Genomic DNA, 21,225 nt, shown 5'->3' with positions numbered 1-21,225 from the left:
GGGCTTCATGGGAGATGGAGTTTGATATAGCCCTGTTGGGATTTAGGGGCGTTGCACCTGTTCCTGAGCCCGTGTGGGCAGTTCTTTTGCCACACCCAGAAGTGCTGCCAGAAGTAGGGCAACAAGCACTTGAAGCACTTCCAGGTGCCTTATATAAGGGACCAGCGGACAGTACTCGGTGAGCCAGAGTCAGATGGAAGGTAGTCAAAGCTTGCCGAGGAGGATTGGAGGAGTAAAGAGAGAGAAGAAAAGATTTATATATATATTGTGCTTTTGTGCTTGTGGGACTGTGTTGGGCCTGTGGGAAACAGGTAAGGTGTTTCCCACGTGGTGCAGAAAATAAAAACATCTTTGTTTTTATCAGTGTGCCTCTAGAGTATGTCTGTGTCGGACTGGGTGGCTGGGACGCCCCCTAGAGTTGTTACTATATATATATACGCATACACACACATACACTGCCAGTTGGATGTTTTAAAACACCTCAGTTTTTCCAGTTTTCTTCTAATTTAATCAGCTGAAATGCAATTAATGACCTAAAATGGTGAAAAGGTAAGCAGTAAACTGCAAGAAGTTTAAATTTAAAGTTTTAAAGTTTAAGTTAGCAAAAACTGAAAAAAGGAAATATCAAAATATTACAAATGGGCCTTCTTCAGAGAACAACTAATACATTACAAACTACAGATGTTTTGCACCAATTAAAGTCAATAAAGCCTTGCAAGTCGAAGTAAACAATTTGCACAGGTGTCCCATCTTCTATTGATTACTTATAAACCCTCTGTGTGGGGTGTTGTGTGTAGAATTCTGAGAAAAAAAATGAATTTAATCCATTTTGGAATAAGGCTGTAACATAACAAAATGTGGAAAAAGTGATGAGCTGTGAATACTTTCCAGATGCACTGTATATATATATATACACACATGTGCATTGGATTCAGAAATTATTCAGACTTACTCACTTTTTACACATTTGGTTCTGTTGCTGCATTGTACTAAAATCATTTAAATTCATTTTTTCCATCGTCAAGGAACACTCAAAAAAAAGAATTTTAGACATTTTTGCCTTTTTACCTTTTAATCAGTACTTAGTTCAAACCCCTTTGGCAGTAATTGCAGCGCCTGGAGTCTTCTAGGGTCTGACACAGCAAGCTTCTCAAAGGGTCTGAATAATTGTGTCAATGTGCTATTTTAGTTTTTTTTGTTTTTTTTAATTTGCAAAAAATTCTAAAATGCTGTTTTCACTTTGTCATTCAGGGATATTGAGTGTTGCTTGATGTGGGAAAAAAATAATTTAAATTATCATAGCACAAGGCTGCAACCTAGCAAAATTTGTGAAAAGTGACGGGGTCTGAATGCGTATGTGTGTTTATATATATGTGTGTGTTTATATAATATATATATATATATACAACAACAACAACAACATTTATTTATATAGCACATTTTCATACAAACAGTAGCTCAAAGTGCTTTATATATATATTATATTATATATATTTATATTATATTATATATATATATATATTAGTATATATGTACAGGGTGGTCCAGATCTAATTATGCAGATCCAGATCGTCTGGATGACTTTGATTTATGCGGAGACAATTCCAGTTCAGCGTGAAGACGATTCTTCATGTCGTCAGTTCGCACACTTCTCGATGGTCTGGGATTTTTCGGGTGATTTTGTATGTAATAAACTTAATAAGTTATAGCGTGATGAAAATTGCATTATTAGATCTGGACCACCCTATATTGTATATATGTTGCTGTCAATGTGTAAAATTAGGCATTGCCTAGGAGGAGGAGGGGGAGGTTGGGAGTATTGCCTAGGAAATTTAGAAAATGCCGAAAGTGGGACGTTAAAGCATGAACGGTTAAAATTTCAAACATTTTCTAAGCATTTTATGCAGTGCCAAAAGGCAAACAGGCAAGTTGTTCTGTATAATGCCTAGGTATTATACAGTATACATTGCTTAGGGAAAATATAGCATATTAAAGTAAAATGGACATTTCATGCTTTGCCTAAAAACATCCAACATTTTATAGAATGCCTAGGCATTCGTTACAATATCTGCTTTTCACACATTGCTGATAACATACAGGTATATACACTATATTTTTCTGTATATATATATTTATATATATATTTTGAAGTTTTTGAACTTTTTCAGGACCCCCCCAATGGGAAGACACACTGAAGCACTACAGCCATGTCTGTGGATGACTGCTTGTCCATCGCTGAGACAACTGCAGGTTCGCAGGGCAGCAGTATAGCGCAGCGGAAACTACGAGTGGATCGAGATCAACCTATAAGCGTCTGTCACTAATGGGTGATGCAAGGAACATTATAAATGCAGAGAACAGTGTAACTTGGCCAATGACCTGGCCCTGACTATGCCCGTTTTCTGTGTCTGTGTTTAAGAGAGTGGTAGATCCCACTCCAATAAATAACCGTGCTGTTCCTTTTTCAAGTTGAATAAAGCTGGTTTTGCTAAAGTACTGAGACTCAGCCTCATGTTTTGGGATGCAAGACAGTGACTCACACATCACTATATATATATATATATATATATATATATATATATATATATATATATATATAGTATATATATTATTATTCCTAAAACACATGTAAAAAGAGTTGGATTTTTTTTCACATGAAAAATTTCATTTTTACTTAATCTCAAAATGATACACATAATAACAGTAATGATGAATAAAAATAATAATATGAAATGAATGATAATAACAAAAATAATAACAACAGTAATAATAATACTACTAATGATGCCAAAACAGTATATAATCTCAAAATGAGTCCTTTGTGTGGTAAATAGTAAAGCACAGTGAAAGACATAATCCACCGTCACAGTCAACACAATAATCGCGTGTTTCTTTTTGGATTTTCTTTCCAGATTTATCAGTTTTTGAACAGCACACTGCACAGGTACAAGTTCGATTCTGTTTTTTTCTGTTGGAGGTATATCATCAATAAAATGCCTAACAATAAGACGCTCTGGGTTGATCCGTGATGTGCTGGGTTAATCACATCTCTTTAGTGGTAGTGCGGACGATGGATGTGCAGCAATGATTTGTTCTACAAGCTGGCATGTAAAGTTTGCATGAGATAGTTTTGCCAGCTTTTTGTTTGCATAACACCAAAGCATTCTAAATGCACTGTTCCACCAGATTACAAAATATCTTTTTGCAGTATTTCGTTTGTTGCCTCTGCATAATGGGATAGAAAGTCAATTCTTGATCCACATGATCTATGCTGCCCATCATGCTATTGTAGTCGACCACAGCACAAGGCTTTGTAACCTGCTTGTTGACTTTTGCCTGTCCAGTGACTGTAGTTGCATTATGTACGGTGCTAAGAAGTCCAACATCTTTCTTACCTTTCCATTTCAGCAGAAGCACTTTACCCTTTTGTCAAGTTACTAGCGCACCTCACTGTAATTTAGCTCTGCCAAAGTGTTCAAGCAAGCCACATCAGTTAGGACGTACTGTTCCATATGTGTCAGTGTTTCTTTGCAGTAAGATGTAAAATAGCTCTGGCGAAGTATAAAAATCGACCATGGTAACACAGTAATCTTGATCCAGCAGAGTATCTATCAAAGTTGGCACTGATGACATAGTAATGATGTTCTGATTATATTTCGTATCAAACATTGTCCCTTTCCCTGTGTACAGAACCGAATTCCAAATGTATCCCATTTTAGATTCAGAAAGCTTGTAAAACTTTGTGCTAAATCTTGCTCTTTATGACATGATGTACTGTACCCATGACAGTCTGCCCTTTTAAGCCATGAGACTTTCATCGATGCTGACATCGCGGTCCGGAATATAAGTGCTTCGAATTTTTACTACAATCACCTGGTATATCTCACAAATTTTCTTCATTTTGGGTGCTGGATGGGTATTCTCATCTGAGTCTTCATTGTTGGTAAAGTGGAGATATTTCATAGTTAATGAAAACCTACACTCAGACATAATTCCTCCAAAGAATGGCAGCACTGACAGCACTTTTACAGCCCGAGAGATTCTCAGTTCTAACGCTTACATAGGACGCACTCGGGACAAACACTTTTAGCATGGTTTTCGCAGACCGAGTAATGCTCGGGTCTAATGCTAAGGAGGCTACTAATGTCCATAACAAAAGCCAGAAATTTTAGAATTCTCTTTAGAATTCTGTCCATTACATATTAGCTAAACTAACACCATGTTTAAAAATAGCAACATTTTGTCACCTTGATTATAGGGCAGCAGTAGCTCACATACAATTTAAGCCAGCCATTAAAAATAAATAAATAAAACTTCTCTAAAGATAAAAAACATTTCAGATAAATTAAGCCAGAATGCTGCAAGGAAATATAAATGGGAGCCCTTCATCAAGCATTTTATTATGACCAAAATGTTTAGCATCTTCCATGCTTACAAAGAGTAGAATTGAAATATAAATATAGATATGCACATCCATGCCCTGTACACATAAATAAATCTGTTTTGGACAAAGATGATAAAAGTCAGCCAATCCAAGGCCAACTAAATAGTATACAGACAAAGAAATAGAAAACCCAGAACAAAAGAATCAACAAACAACTTGTAAAGGTCTTTATCGAAAAAGCAAAATCAAAACATAACTAAGAAATCAGCAGATTAAGAATCCATAGCAGAGATCGTAAATGTTGGTAAGAAGACTTTGTCACACGTGTGCCTTCTGGAATTACCTGAGGAATGCAGTACCACCCTGGGACGAGACAGGGTTCTGTCACTAACAGTTTTGTCTCTTTTTCACTACACAGTACTGAGGAGACACCCAATCAGGGCAGCAGAGCCAGAAACGCCCAGCCAGACGATACAAGAGTAGACATCCCAGGGAGGTGTCGTCATGAAATTTTGGACCTGAGCGCCCCAGAGACTGGAGCTCCCCTAAAGACTAACCCTTTTTTCTATTTTGATACCACTACAGGACCAAACTTGAGGCAAACGCTTGTGATGATTCAGGCTTAAAGGCCACCAGGAGTTTATTTTTCTGCCTGTATTAAAAAGGATTGATTCGGTTGGCACCCCCATTTATTTTGGACTCATTCTGCCTTTGTCACTTGTGCCAAACCTTCCTTTAATTAATAATTAATTTGCCTGCAATCATAAAGGCAGTTGGAAAATCCAAAAGCTTGGACATTGCATGCAGCATACAGCCATCTTAAATAGGGAAGGATTGTTGACATCACATGCATGGAGGACCCAGGACACAAGCCTGGGTCTCCTATCTGCAATGGAGCAGTGCTACCACTGTGCCACCCTGAATTTAATATCAGAACAGTAAAATTTATTGTAGACAAAAGGAGTAGAAAACATGATTTTACTGAGGCTTTACCCCCACAATCCCAGCAAACATAAGAGTTACAGAAAACTGAAGGAAGAGCAAGTGAGAAGGACTGATAAAGGGCCCATCTGTGATAGTGTGGGTTCGCTCCACACTCCTAGTTGATCTAGAGATCCTCTTGAACCCGTTACCACTGGTAATGTACCCAAGGGAAGAGCCATCAGATGAGGACACTCACACTGTAGGTGCAAAAGTGATAGTGCTTTTATTAAAAACAGTCAAAACAAACAGAGTTTAAAACAAAATGGAGGTTAAAAATAAATAATCTGGTCTTGTCCGGTGCGAGAGATGGATGTCTGAAGTGGAGCTCCGCTAGCAACGGTGTTATTTTTCTTATTATTTGCTTATTATCCTGAGATATCCTGCATCTATTCAACCCAAGGAGACTGCTACAGTATATATGTAAGCGTATATAAACATGGGCAGCAAGAAAGGGGGTCCAAAAGAATCGAAAACTAAAGCGGCACCCAAGCTAAGATCAGCAAGCCCTAGCTCAAGATACGGCCTTTCAGAGAGAGACCTGGAACAGCTGGACGAAAGTGCAGACTCTTCGGGACCAAGGTCCGCTACATCGTCGCCGGCTGAGAGCGAAAAGGGGAGCGGAGGTACGATCGTGAGTGCAGATCTCGATAGCTCGCCGATCAGAGAAGATCACCTGAAACTGGAAAAGGCCTTGCAGTCCGCAGCTTCAATTACTCTGCGCGAGCCGGGAGCAGCGGGGACACCGGCTACAGTAGAGCCTGCTGCTTCATATATGGTACAAGAAAGCACAATTGAAATGTCTAGACTGCAGGTGATGTTTGCTGAGCTCATGCAAGATATAAAGAAAAGCGAGAAGGCTAATGAGAAAGCAACGGCAAAGGCAAATGGATAAACTGAGACTGGAGGTGAGACAGGAGTTGAAACAGGCAAATGAATGGCTGCGACAGGAATTGCAATTTGAGCTGCGACAAGTGCTGGGTAAAATTGAGGAGCACATTCAGGAAAACTTGGTTAAACTGAGCACGCTTACTGATCAATTGAAGGATCTCAAGGAGACATTCATGACTCGGATTGAAATAGCCAAAAATGTAGCTGGCAGTGCAGAGGAAAGAGCAGTAAATGTCAGCTCCGAATGCAAAAAACTCGGAGACAGACTGGCTACTTTGAAAGATAGAAGCAGAAGGTATAATGTCAGAATTGAAGGTCTGCCTAAGAATCGAGAAAGTCCAAACCCAGTGAAATTCGCAGCTGAACTTTTTTCTAAAATAATCAGGGACTACTTTAAAGCAGAATCTGAGATAGCAGCGGCTTACCGCGTACGCGGATCAAACACTGTTAGACCCAGATCTTTTATAATTCACTTTGAAAGATTGTCATTTAAGCTAGCGGTGATGGCACTCCTCAGAAACAAGGAAGATATTATATTTGAAAATAACCACATTCGTATCTTCCCTGACTTCTCTCCAGCAACAGCTACTAAACGCGCAGCCTTCTACAACATTAAACAGCGGTTACGGCAAGCCAGCGTCAAAAACAGCCTCTTGTATCCGGCAAAACTGAAAGTGGAATTGCAGGGTCAATTCTATGTCTTCACTAGCAAAGAGGAAGCAGAAAAGGAATTAAGAAAGTTGATCCCGGGACTATTCTGATACATAATAGTGAGTCATAGCCGTTAATGATATAGCAAGGATTAATAATCTACTGACTGATCTAGGTGTTTAAAATATGGGTTTTTATCACTATATATTCTCATTATTACTTAGTATTACTAGGGCGCTATTTGTTTATGTTTTATTGTGCTTACTGTCTTTTACAATTCAGAGCCCTGGTGCCTTCTTTATAGAACCGACGTCTCTCTGTCTTACCTTGATCAGGCTCCACAGCAGAGAGATGTCCATCCAACAGGCACAGACAACATTTTATCTTGCCCCGTGTCCCCACCGCAAATCCTACAGCACTCCTCAAGGAGCCGCTGAGCCCTGCTTTGCTTGCACCACTGCTGAAACCTGGCTCCTCCTAGCGAGAGCTTGCGGTCCTTCTACCACTGCCAGTCGCTGGCTCTTCCCGAGCAAGAGTACAAACTGAACGTAATGGTCACTGAACTGGAGCGTTGGCTAAACTCTCCTTCCTGGGGTTCCATTTCCATTCTCCCTACTTGCACTGGCTCTCGCTCACTCCTGCCTTTCTCTCAGTTCCTGACTTTAAACTCCTTTCTTCTTTAATCTTTCATTTTCCTCCTCTCTCTTTCTCTTGATTTTCCCCTTTTCTTATACCAGCTCTTCCTTATATGCCTCCATGTGAACAGCATCTCAGTCCCACACTGCAAGTAGCCAATGAAGCAACTGAGTGAGACTCATTTGCAAGTGTGTCTCACCCCAATTACTCCACCAACCTCCCACAGCTGTGTGAGCAAACACACCCACGGAGATCAAGCCGGCAAATTATCCTAACCACAGGGTCACGAGGGTCTGCTGGAGCCAATCCCAGTCAACACAGGGTGCAAGGCAGGAAACAAACCCTGGGCAGGGCGCCAGCCCGCTGCAATTAATTATGTTTTATTATTAATTGATTATTTATTCATTAAAAATCAACCACATTTTTCTGAGCCATGGACCCATTATACCACACCATCCAGTCCCAGGAATCAGCAGTAGGGGGCTAGAAATCTCTGCTTATCCAGGACTCATTCATTTTTATGAATGCCAGTCTGTCCACAAAACTCCTGCTCCTGTACTTCACTAATTGCAAAGTTAATCTAGCTAACATTTGGGTAATAAAAATCTTCATGTCTATACATTGTAAAAAAAAAATGTAAAATTTACTGTAAAAAACTGGCAGCTGGGGTCGCCAGAATTTTACAGTAAAAAAGAAGGTCACAATATTTTTTGTCTACAGTACACTTTAAAAAAAATGTTACATTTATGGTAAAATACTGGCAGCTGGGTTGCCAAAATTTTACTGTAATAAATAAGGTGACAATATTTTTAGGTCTACAGTATAATTTTGTAGTAAAAATTATTTGTTCTTTGCAACAAATTCCAACAGAAGGGAATGTTTAACCATAACCAGAAATTCATACTGTGTAATAAATATGACAATTAATAAGCAATATGTATTGGCAGGGTCAAACTGTGGTATAGCGGGTCCGCGGCTTCCGAAAAAAGTCAGGTTTTTAAATCCAGATAGCAGTCGTCTACGTGGGCGCGATTGCACAACCACGGGGAGTTAATGGGGTGATTGGAGTGAATCGCACCTGCACGTGAGGGTGCGGTCGTTCTTGTTTGCCTCATTGGCTTCCTGCGGTGTGTAATTAAGACGCTGTGCCCACGGAGGCAGAGAGGTGTATCTGTGTATATATATAAGCGAAGGTACACCAGAGGGGGGGATAAATCGTAGAAAAAGAGAGGATAAATGGGAAAAAAAACGAAGATAAATTTGAGAGATAAATCGTGGAGGAGGGAGAAAGGTTGATAGAGAGAGAAAATGCAGTATGAGGATGGAAAACAGCAGTCAGGTGGAAACGCCATGAGCTGGGGTCCTGTGATGACGGTATGACAGTACAGGAGATAATTATACTACACAGGAGCACTATAAGAGTGAAATGCTTAAGCCCTTCACCTATGGTTCTGCATGTGAGTTGATGGCTGCCGCTGAATTGTTCGGTTGTCGCTTTCAAGTGTACCGAAATGGCCAAATATTTTACACCTTTCGACAACCGCCAATGCCTCTTAAACGTCTTAGATTCACAGGTGACGATTTCAGTAGTGGACACTTTGATGTTTATGAATGTTTAAACTCTCAAAAGCTGGATGTGAAGTAATCGATGAAACCGGTTGTGTGCTTACAACACTTGACAGATGCCGAATGTCACTTCAATACAACAAATCCTGCAAATACTGTCGTAATTCAAACAAACCATGAAACTCAAACCGATTATGACAGCAGCAATCCAAGCTGTGAGATTTGAAACAAGATTACTGTTCACATGGCCAACTGTAAGTTGCATGCTCAAGAGTAAGCTCAGCGCACAGCTTGGTCATATTACAACCGAGGGGCCGAACTGACAACGTGGTATACAAAGAGATCCTTAACAAATAATTATTGGCATATTTTCCCTCACTTTAAAAAGGTTAAATTTTCTTCTTAATAAAAATTTTAATGCTGTACTTCGCCGCTGCGAAGCGCGGGTATTTTGCTAGTGCATCAATAAACCGTATTTAGCATATTTTGAAGGTAGAAAAATATTAATTTTACAGAACTTGGCTGTAAAAAATAATGCAATGTATTGTTTAAGATATACAGGTAATTTTCAGTAGAACATAAGGTAACTTTCCTTTTTTTCAGAAAAGGTATTTTACTTTCACCATTTACAGTATTTGTACTGTTAAATTTACTGACATTTTTTACAGTGTACTATGCGGTGGGCTGGCACAGTGTCTGGGGTTTGTTTCTTGCCTTGCGCCCTCTGTTGGCTGGGATTGGCTCCGGCAGACCCCCGTGACCCTGTAGTTAGTATATAGCAGGTTGGATAATGGATGGATGGATGGATGTCTGTACTATCCTATGCCCTAGTAATGTTATTAATATTATTTAAATCTGCAAATTGAACCTACAGCCTGCATTCGAACATTCCCAATCTCATTCCTCTATCCTTTATATATTCTAGCTGAAATGAGACAATCAAACTAAGTTGTGGCTCATCACCTGATCAAAGAAGACGGGCATTTTAATCCTGTTTTAAATGAATGGCAAACTCTCTCCTTTGCCTGCTCTTCCTAAAAAGTATGTAACCATCTATGAAAAGCTCATCCACATCTTTGTTGTTTAGCAAGGTTCCTGTTATTGTTACGATATCACAATTATGCTGAGCTACATGCAACATTTACTCACTTGCTTTAATTTTTTATACTCTTAGTATCAAACCAAGAAGTTTTGAATGCATTACGTATCTTACTTTGGGCTCTTTAACTTTGGGATTGAAATTTCTAAGTTACCATGTGTATTTGATTTTACACTACTGTGCATTCCTTCTTATGCTGACCTATCTTAAACTCCCTGCCCCGCCACCTTCAATACATTCGTACCCCTCTGGTGCAAATGCATCCCATCAAGGTCCAATCTATTCCAGAAAAAGTCCCAATTTACCCATAAGCCAATGTCCCTATATTGTATGCTAAGATCTGAGTCATGTATTAAACCTTCAGATTCACTCAGTCTTACCTGGACTGCAGAATGGCACGGGCAAAACTTCGGAGAAGAACTCCTTGTCAGTTGTGCTCCTCACCCAACACTTTATATGGATAGGAGAACTGACAGTCCGCTCTTTCATATGTCATTTGTTCTAACATGAACACTGACTAATGGATCCGTTCCCTTTCTGGTTGGAAGCCTATCCATCTTTCTAGAGAATTCTCCTATCTACGCGCCCAGTAGGCAACACACCATGCGAGACTCTCCGTCTCTGAAGAAAACCTGCTTCGCAGTCCCCCTAATAAGAACATAAGAAATTTGACAGATGAGAGGAGAACATTCAGTCCATTGGGCTTGTTAGTTTAACTAATAGCTAAGCTGTTCCAATATTTCATCCAGATACATCTTAAAGATTGTCAAGGTTTGGGCTTCAACTACATGTTTCGGTTGTTTGTTCCTGAGTCCCACAGCTCTTGTTAAAAAAAAATAGTTTTAATTTAAGGAGCCATTTAGGAATGACAGATATTTTTTCACATGGTCCTTCTATTTTCAGGGGCTCAAAAGTATTTGGATATTTGACTGTCAAGCTGTTTCATAGCCAGTTGGGAGCAGGTTCCTCATTTTTTCAACTATTAAGCAGGCAAAATGTCTGGAATTGAATCCAAGTGTGGAATTTGCATTTGGAAACTGTCACTGTGAACTCTCAATATGAGGTCCAAAAAGGTGTAAGTAAAAACAGGCCATCATTAGGCTGAGAAAACAAAACTAATCCCTTAGAGAGATAGTAGAAACACCAGGAGTGGTCAAATCAACCATCTAGTACATTGTTCAAGAGAAGGAACGCACTGGTGAAGTCAGCAACTCCAGTCTAGGCCTGGATTATCATGGAAGACAACTGTGCTGGATGATTGCCGAATTCTGTCCTTGGTGAAAAAGAACTCATTCACTATATTTAAACAAACCAAGAACACTCTCTGGAAGGAAGACCTATCATTGCCGAAGTCTACAGTCAAGAGAAGACTTCATGAAAGTAAAGACAGAGGGTTTACTGCAATGTTCAAAACATTGATAATCCTCAAGCATAGGAAGGACACATTAGACTTTACCAGAAAATATTAAAAACAAAAGCCCAGTTTTGCAACAGTTTTCTTTGGACAAATTAAACTAGGATCAATATGTACCAGAATGATGGACAGAGAAGAGTATGAAGAAGAGAAGGAATGGCTTATGATCTGTAGCATACTACATCATCTGTGAAACCTAGTAGAGAGAGTTTTACGGCACGGGCATGTTTGACTGTTAATGGAAGTCGGTCACTAGTTTTTAATGATGATGTGATTCACAATACAGATGGATAATGAGCCAAAACATATTGCGAAAGCAAAACAAGTGCTTTTCAACGCAAAGTAGTGGAAGATTCTTCAATGGTCAAGTCAATCAACTGACTTCAACCCAATCAGACATGCATTTCACTTGCTGAAGACAATACTGATGGCAGAAAGTCCAACAAATAAGCAGCACATGAAGACAGCTGCAGTCAATGCCTGGCAAAGCATCACTTAGATGGAAATCCAGCATTTGGAGATGGCCATGAATTCCAGAATTCTGGCAGTAATTGACTCTAAAGGATTTTCAAACAAATATTGAAAACTAGCCAACCCGCAGCGTACCATACGCCGCATAATCAGGACGGTTTTTTAATGATTTTTAAGCACAGGGAGAAAAGTAGCATTTGAAAAATCGGTAATGTAATAAATCATCAAGAAAAGCAACATTGTAACAATGCATGGAACAAACCAACACACAATCGTCCGTGACTGAAAACTGGCGGACCGTCCTCGCGCCTCCTCCTGCCAGACGGAGGGATGGGGGTGCACGGCGTGGAGGTTGGAATGGGAGGAGAGGAGAAGGACGTCCATTCAGCTCCATCTGTCATGCTAGTCTGCTGATTTCTCGTTCAGTATGCACTGCCCGCTTATGTGCCCACCTCCAACTCGTCACTTGAGTCGTCGTCTTTATAGTCCAGATGTACGTGTGACTGACGTAGACTTTTCATTGCTCTGTGCGGATCTGGCTGCTTTTCTATATATAATCCACTAAAACGCCCGGCCACGGTAGTAGCGAGGTGGGAAGGGGGTGTGTACAAAGGGTAGGGACATAACCAGTGGGAGCGTATGGGTCGCACTTAGTGGGAATTCCACGGTTTGCAGCCCGAATGGGGTTCAACGGCTTACCCATGCCAGGTAGACACACGCTCAATGTCATGCATAATTATGTATTGAATGCTAAACACTTCTGGAAAGACACGGTTGTCTAAAACGGGTTGGTGTGAGTAAGCAAATGAAAAGATGGAACTCTGGAGAGAGCAAAATACAACACAATAGTGAACCCGCGGCATAACAAACGCTGCATAATTATTTATTGATGGTTGAACACTTCTGGAAAGACACAGTTGTCTAAAAAGGGAGGGTTTGAGGATACAACAGAAAGTGAATGAAAAGATGGAACTCTACACTTTTCATTGCTCTGTGCGGTTTTGGCTGCCTTTCTATATATAATCCACCAAGACACCCGACCACGGTAGTAGCGAGGGGGGGTGAAGGGTGTGAACAAAGTGCAGGAGCATCTAAGAAGACGCATGTTTGTCGCGGATGCGAATTGCTGTATGTAGCGTGTAAAACAGTTTGCTATGGTGCAAGCGGTCATGCGTCGTAATGAAAACTCGGTTTTCAAAGACTGCTTACTTCATTGTGTTTTAACCTCAGTTGTAAAGGAATGTTTTAAGGACCCTATGGGATACCCCTTGGTTTTGGTTGCTTTCCTATATATAATCCACCAAGATACCCAACCACGGTAAGAGGGGGGTGTGCACAAAGGGTAGGGACGTAATGAGTAGGAGCGTATGAGTCACACTTAGTGGGAATTCCACGGCTTGCAGCCCGAATGGAGTTCAACAGGCTACCCACGCCTCTCTGCGCTGGGTAGACACACGGTCAATCTCGTGCATAATTATTTATTGAATGCTAAACAGTTCTGGAAAGACACAGATGTCTAAAACGGGTTGGTGTGAGAATACAACAGTAAATGAATGAAAAGATGGAACTCTGGAGAGAGCAAAATACAACACAATAGTGAACCCGCGGCATAACAAACGCCGCGTGGCTCAGACGTGCATGTAGACTCTTACCACAGACGAAAGGGACTAACTGGGTGGTCGGTGAGTTTTTGCGTCCGGGCAAATGGGCAGGCAGTGTGAATGCCTAGAGATCGAGGGTAGACGCCGGCCGGTGAAAAAGGAGTGTTGGTGGGCACCCGGTTGTGCGTCGTAACCGAAAAGTCGGTTTTTAAAGACTGCTTACTTCATTGTGCTTTAACCTTAGTTATACAGGATTTTTTTAAGGATCCAATGGGATACTCCTCACAAACCGTTTCACATGCTGCATATGGCGATTCACCAACATGCCTCTATGAACAGTCAACGTAGCTTGGAGGTGCATGACATTAACCTGACCTGCACTGCATGTGGCCTCTACGACAGACGAATATAAATGACACCATTTTTTTTGTGTCATCGCGTCCGAGTTGGTGCGCGTGGCCCTGCAAGTCGTCGTCGTATCCAATGGGCTTGGAGTTGGTGGGCATGGCTCCTTCCTGCGTGCGCCATAGGTGTCTCACTTGTCGGCGGCTTAGTGAATCCACACCCCTTCCGGTATGCTTTCCATGGTTGTCTTGCCTTAGTGAATTATATATATAGACTAGCAGCGGAGAAGTAGTGTGTTAAAGAAGTAATGAAAAAGAAAAGGAAACATTTTAATAATAACGTAACATGATTGACAATGTAATTGTGTTGTCATTGTCATAAGTGTTGCTGGCATATATATATATATATATATATATATATATATATATATATATATATATATATATATATATATATATATATATATTGTGGACGCGACCCGAACACAGACAGCCGGACATGTTGTTTGTCACCACCACACGTTTATTTACAAATATAAAGTTCAGTGCACAAACCCCAACACAGTCCTGGCTACAAATGCCACTTCTTCGGGCCGCCTCCACTCTCCTCTCTTGCCTTGTCCTCCTTCCACCCGACTCTAGCCCTGAATGAATCGACACAGCCCCTTTTATCCAGTTCCAGGATGAGCCCCAGGTGTTCCCGGCATTCCTCCCTTGGCCACGCCCCAGCGTGGCGGAAGTGCCGGCTGTCCTCCCGGCAGCTCTCCGGGTGCCATCCTAAATCTTCCCCCCAGCACTTTTGCCACACCTTTGGGGCGCCTCCTGGCGGTGACCACGGGCCCCTACAGGGTGGAGCTTCCATGCCCTGTACCCGTGGCCCCCAGAGCAACCAGGAAGGCTGCCCCCACGTGATCCAGGGTGGGCTTTGACCCTCTTCCGGTCCCTCACGGCGTCCCGGCCGGGTCATAGCCCCTGGCATCCCTGACAATATATATACACACACACACACACATATATATACATATATACACATATAGATATCTACATATATACTGTATATACAAATCTACATATATATCTACATATATATATATTAGGGGTGGGACTCAATTAAAAAAATTAATCTAATTAATTAGAGGCTGTGTAATAATGAATCTTGATTAATCGTATGTAATCACACATGAAAATTTGCCCCAAATCGCAAATGTTATTTTTTAATTTAAAAGGGTTTTAGTGGACGACATATTCAAATAATAGACATGGACATGAATATTGTAAACTCAAGCTCTTTTAATTTCTGAATTCAAAACAGAAACAAAAATATCATCCCTGGCTAAAATTGGGCAGACTTAAAAATAAAGTAGTATTTTAAGTACTTTAAGTACATTTTCAGAATGGTATTGTCTTTAAATAATAATAACCAAAATTTCAACATAAAGTGCAGTTTTTCTTCTTAAAAAAATAAGTCAGAAACATAAAAGGTAATTTGACCAGCTTCATCTTTAAACTCTGAGTAACCTTAGCCAAAATTATTTTGTACATTAGGCTAAAACAGTGTGATCACTGAACATTTTGTAATTAGATGTAATTAGAATTACTAACGGTCACGGAAGTCCAATGATCCCCAGTAAGAGCCACAAAGGCCGCTTTCTGTAATGCATCTAATTGTGCTTGCTTTTCAGTGTGCATCAATGTAATCGATGTACAGGGCCGCTGCTGGCCAAATGGGTGCCCTAAGCAGAAATTTACTTTTGTGCCCCCTCCCCCAAATATTACGGAAGTAAAAATAAAATAATAAAAAAAACACCTACTATAGGGACCAAAATAGAACTTTATTCAAATAAAAGTAAATACATAAATAAATTGTATCATTTATAAATTACAATTGTAGCTCTACAGCAAAAAATACAAATTAAAATTGCACTTTAAATAAAACATTTATAATAAATAAAATAAACAATAATAAACTGAAATAAAATCAACACTGTTATCTGCTGGACCTTTCCAAAGTTCAATATTTACAAAGGCACACTTCTGCTTTTTCTTGAGGCAAAGTCGTAAATGAGCTCTTCATATGATAAAGCCTTTGCTAATTCAGAGTTGACGCTGACAATTGCCAGACCAATCATGCGCTCTTGTGCCATAGATGAGCGCAAGTATGTTTTGATGAGCTTCATTTTAGAAAAACTTCGCTCAGCAGAGGCAACAGTTACAGGGAGCGTCACTGCTATGCGCTGAGCAATCCAGAGATTTGGGTACATGCACGGGCTTCATCTTGGGCTTTATTTTTCTTTTGTTTCTCAGCGCCGGACTGTTGATGTCTCTTTCCAGGAGCAGGCATATTGTTCAATTATTATCATTTTGGCCAAATAGGCAGCCGTAACAGAGGTGAGGGCGCGCGCGTCATCACGTGTGCTTAGCCTACTCTGCGTTCACCATAAAATGCAATATATACGTTTATATTTTTGTTTATTTGTATATGTATATTACTAATATTAATTTATTATTATAATATATAAAAATGATTTTTTTGAGCAGCTGGGATGGTGCCCCCCTGGGAGTTGGTGCCCTATGCAGACTGCGTACTCTGTGTATAGGGAGCGGCGGTACTGTCGATGTACCAGGAAATCATGCATTGACAAAAGTTCCCCTTTGCTTGGAATTGAAAGAGTGATTAAATGCGTTATTTTTTTTAATGCGTTATGGAGTACATGCATTGAAGCTTCTCAGCTGTGCTTGTGCTAAGAAAAGGAAACATTTTAAAAATAACGTAACATGATTCTGCATTAACCGCATATTTTTTCATATGTCTCAAACCAAGGGGATGCGAGGCTAAAATGAATCGGGAAGCGCGCGTACATACTCAGTGCATCCCCTCTCGGGAATCTAACCTCGGATGTCGGTGCTAGAGGCCAAGCCTCTACCATTGCGCCACAACGTGCGGCTTGTCTATTTGAGAGTATGTAGATCGGGGTATATATATACATATATATATATATATCTATACTAATAAAAGGCAAAGCCCTCACTCACTCACTCACTCACTCACTGACTCACTGACTCACTCACTGACTCATCACTAATTCTCCAACTTTCCGTGTGGGTGGAAGGCTGAAATTTGGCAGGTTCATTCCTTACAGCTTCCTTACAAAAGTTGGGCAGTTTTATATCGAAATTCTACACGTAATGGTCATAACTGGAAGCAGTTTTTCTCCATTTACTGTAATGGAGATGAGCTTCAACGCCGTGGGGGCGGAGTTTCGTGTGACATCATCACGCCTCCCACATAATCACGCAGTACATAGAAAACCAGGAAGAGCTCAAAAAAGCGCTTAAGAAAACATGCATTATATAATTGAGAAGGCAGCGAAACAATAAGAAGCGAGCGAGTGACATATACAACCATATTCATGAGTTCTGCTACTGAAACAAAGCACGATGTAAACCTACACTTTAAATTAAGTTCATAGACAGGCTGCGCTGGCGTTTGTAATTTAGTGCCTGCCCATATAAGGCCGTCCGTCAGCGGCAATCCAATAGCAAACTGCCACGGGTAAATATTCACGGGTGAAGGACTGTGCTTATGGAGAGGAAGATGAGATGGTCAGGGTGGTGTTTGACACAAACTCAGCGAAACTGCGAGAGAAAGTTTTAAGTGCCAGGACTAAGGTAACATTAAATAAAGCTATGGACATAGCACGAGATGGCACCAGCACAGCTGGGAACCTTCGATGCATGTACACCGAGCGGCTCACGTGAACTGACGAGTGCACAGATAAAAGCAACAGTTCCAAAGAGCTGAACAAAACCGAATTACACAATTGAAAAGGCAGCAAAAAATATGAAGCGTCTGATAAGCATATTCATAAATCCAGCTACTGCGGAAACAAAGCACACGGTGGAAAAAGTCAATGTCCCACTAAAGGAAGACAGTGTAAAAAACCCGTGCATGCAGTGTGTCAGGTCTCAGATAAAGAAGAAGACGAGCTGTTTATTGATGCAGTAAGAAACGAATCGATGAATGAAACCTGTCATCTTTACAGCGATTGACAAACACGGAATGTAACTTGAACACAACACATCCTACAAATACGAACCTGATTGAAAGAAATAATGATAATCAAATCCTTGATGACAGCAACACTCAGTAACACTCACAAAACAAATACTGTATATTGACAGTCATGTTACGTTATTTTTAAAATGTTCCCTTTTCTTTTTCTACCTTTTTAACACACTACTTCTCCGCTGCGATACGCGGGTATATATATATATGTATATATATATATCCCGCTCTACATACTCGAATAATGGATACTTTATTCGCCATCAATGATTGTTTTGGTAAAGCCATACTCAGTGTATTCATTAGATGAACGGTAAAAAAGTAAGAGCGAGGGAGGATGACTCATTGAGGCATGCAGGCTGTAGTCGCGTCAACTCTATCTGAATTGCGCGATCACATTTGAAAAACATATCTTTTCAAGTTCTATTTAGTCCATATGTGTCAAACTCAAGGGCGCGGGCCACATCCGCCCGGCGTGTAATTATATCCGCCCGAGATCATTTTATATACTGTATTATTGTTATTAAAGCCGGGTATATGAAGCGCTGGTAACACAATAAACTACAGATCCCATAATGCAGCGCTTCAGCTGCCTTGCATCAGGGTAACCTGAATGCAATTCAGAAGATACAGAAAACAGCATAATTAAATAAGAATCTGACACTTCAGCGGACGTTTTAACCGTGCACAATCACAAAGTGATTTCAAGTGAAGCTGCTTTTATGGGAGACACAAATGCACCAGTTCACCTTGCCCCACTTTCCCTGTTGCCAAGTACTGTTAAACCAAGTCGTCACTACGGTGTTCCCAAATCGCACTTTGCTGATAAACTGAGCGCACTGCGCACTGAGTTTGCACGGCGCTTTGGTGACTTTGAAGAACAAAAAAAGTCCGTCTACATGCGGCTCGAACCTTGTGCATGTTTGGTAGCACATATCTGTGTGAGAAGCTCTTCTCAGTGATAAAGACTAACAAAACAGCACACAGAAGTCGCCTCACTGATGAGCACCTGCAATCCATCCTGAGAATCTCCACAACACAGAACCTCACAGCAAACAGAAACGAACCTGTGGCCAAAAAAAGATGCCAGGCGTCCAGCTCTAAAATGACATATGAGCAAAGACAACTGAATGATTTGATTTGTTATTGCACGTAAGAGCGGAGTCAACCGTTTTAACAAACAGCGTATTGCACTGATCTGAAATAGCTGTGTGTGTATATATGTAGATATGTATGTATATGTATATATATGTTTATATATGTGTGTGTGTATATATGTATATATATATATATATGTATTTGTGTGTATATATGTGTGTGTATGTATGTATGTATATGTGTGTATATATGTGTGTGTATATATGTAGATATATATGTATGTATATATGTGTATATGTATAGATATGTATATATATATATGTTTATGTGTGTGTGTGTAAATATATATATATATGACAACAACACTCATCACTCACAACAGTGACAAAACAATTACATTGACAATCAGGTTATGTTATTTTCAAAATGTTTCCTTTTCTTTTCATTGCTTCTTTAACACTACTTCTCGCTGCGGCTGGTATTTTGCTATATATATATATACCCGCGTTTCGCAGCAGAGAAGTAGTGTGTTAAAGAAGTTATGAAAAAGAAAAGGGAACATTTTAAAAATAACGTAACATGATTGTCAATATACAGTAATTGTTTTGTGAGTGTTGCTGTCATCAAAGATTTGATCATCATTATTTCTTGCAATCAGGTTCGTATTTGGAGGATGTGTTTATTTAATGGTAGCTAAGACCCGGCACTTAAACGTTTCTTACTACAGCAATTTTAACTCTGTTACAAAGTGATCCAAAGTCTCGTTTATACCTCATGTCTTCTTAGTAAACTTGTATGTCGCGAATACCGCCATTCATCGTAGGCATGACAAACGGCAGCGGGAATGTGTCTATAAACTTAATGTAAACTTACGGTTCACGCCATACTTTGTTTCCGCAGTAGCTGCACTTATGAATATGCATTGGCCTCGCTCACTGAGTGCAAGGGAAAAAAATAAAATGTAGTCTATAAGTTATTAATAGTTAAACATTAACGTTTTGTTCAGTTTCTTGCTACAGCAATTTTAACTCCGTTGCAAAGTGATCCAAAGTCTCGTTTATACCTTGTGTCTTCTCAGTAAACTTGAATCTGGCAAATACCGTCATTCGCCGTAGGCATGACAAACGGCAGCGGGAGTGTGTCTATAAACTTAATATAAACTTACGGTTTACGCTGTGCTTTGTTTCCGCAGTAGCTGTACTTATGAATATGCTTGTATTTATGAATACGCTTATATGCATCACTTGCTTCATAATCTTTTTCTGCCTTCTCAATTGTGAAATGGCGTTTTTTGTTCAGAGCTGTTTGGAGGTCTTTCTTGTTCTCTACGTACTTACGTAGGAGGCGTGATGATGTTACACGAAACTCCGCCCCCCACGGCCATCCAGCTCAACTCCATTACATTATATGGAGAAAAATAGCTTCCAGTTATGACCATTACGCGTAGAATTTCGAAATGAAACCTGCCCAACTTTTGTAAGTAAGCTGTAAGGAATGAGCCTGCCAAATTTCAGCCTTCTACCCACACGGGAACTTGGAGAATTAGTGATGAGTCAGTCAGTATGTGAGTCAGTGAGTCAGTCAGTCAGTCAGTGAGGGTTTTGCCTTTTATTAGTATAGATGATCATTATATTTGTGATTTTGTTAAAATTATTCTTAGCCCCTGAAAGCAGGGGGACCATGGAAAAAAGTTCCTCATTCCTAAACGACTATTATAATATTTTTGGCAAATCCCTTGAATTAAAAGTGAAAGTCAACACTTCCATCACATAATGACTGCTTTATTTCAAATCCATTATGGTGGTATAGACACTACTAGAGCCAAAATTATGAAAATTAATCCAAATACTTAGGAACCTGACTGTATATGCAGACTATGTGACCTGTTTTCTTCTGGGAATTTCATAAGACAATGGACCTCTGTTATAGTGCTGTCTATGTAAATACTACTCTGTAACTAAGTGCTTTTCTGTATACAATTTTTTAAACAAAGGCTACTATTATTGACATAGTGGTTAAGGCT

This window comes from Polypterus senegalus, chromosome 9 (genome assembly GCF_016835505.1).
Source record: "Polypterus senegalus isolate Bchr_013 chromosome 9, ASM1683550v1, whole genome shotgun sequence".
NCBI classification, from domain to species: domain Eukaryota; kingdom Metazoa; phylum Chordata; class Cladistia; order Polypteriformes; family Polypteridae; genus Polypterus; species Polypterus senegalus.
Note: the sequence above shows the minus strand (reverse complement) of the source record.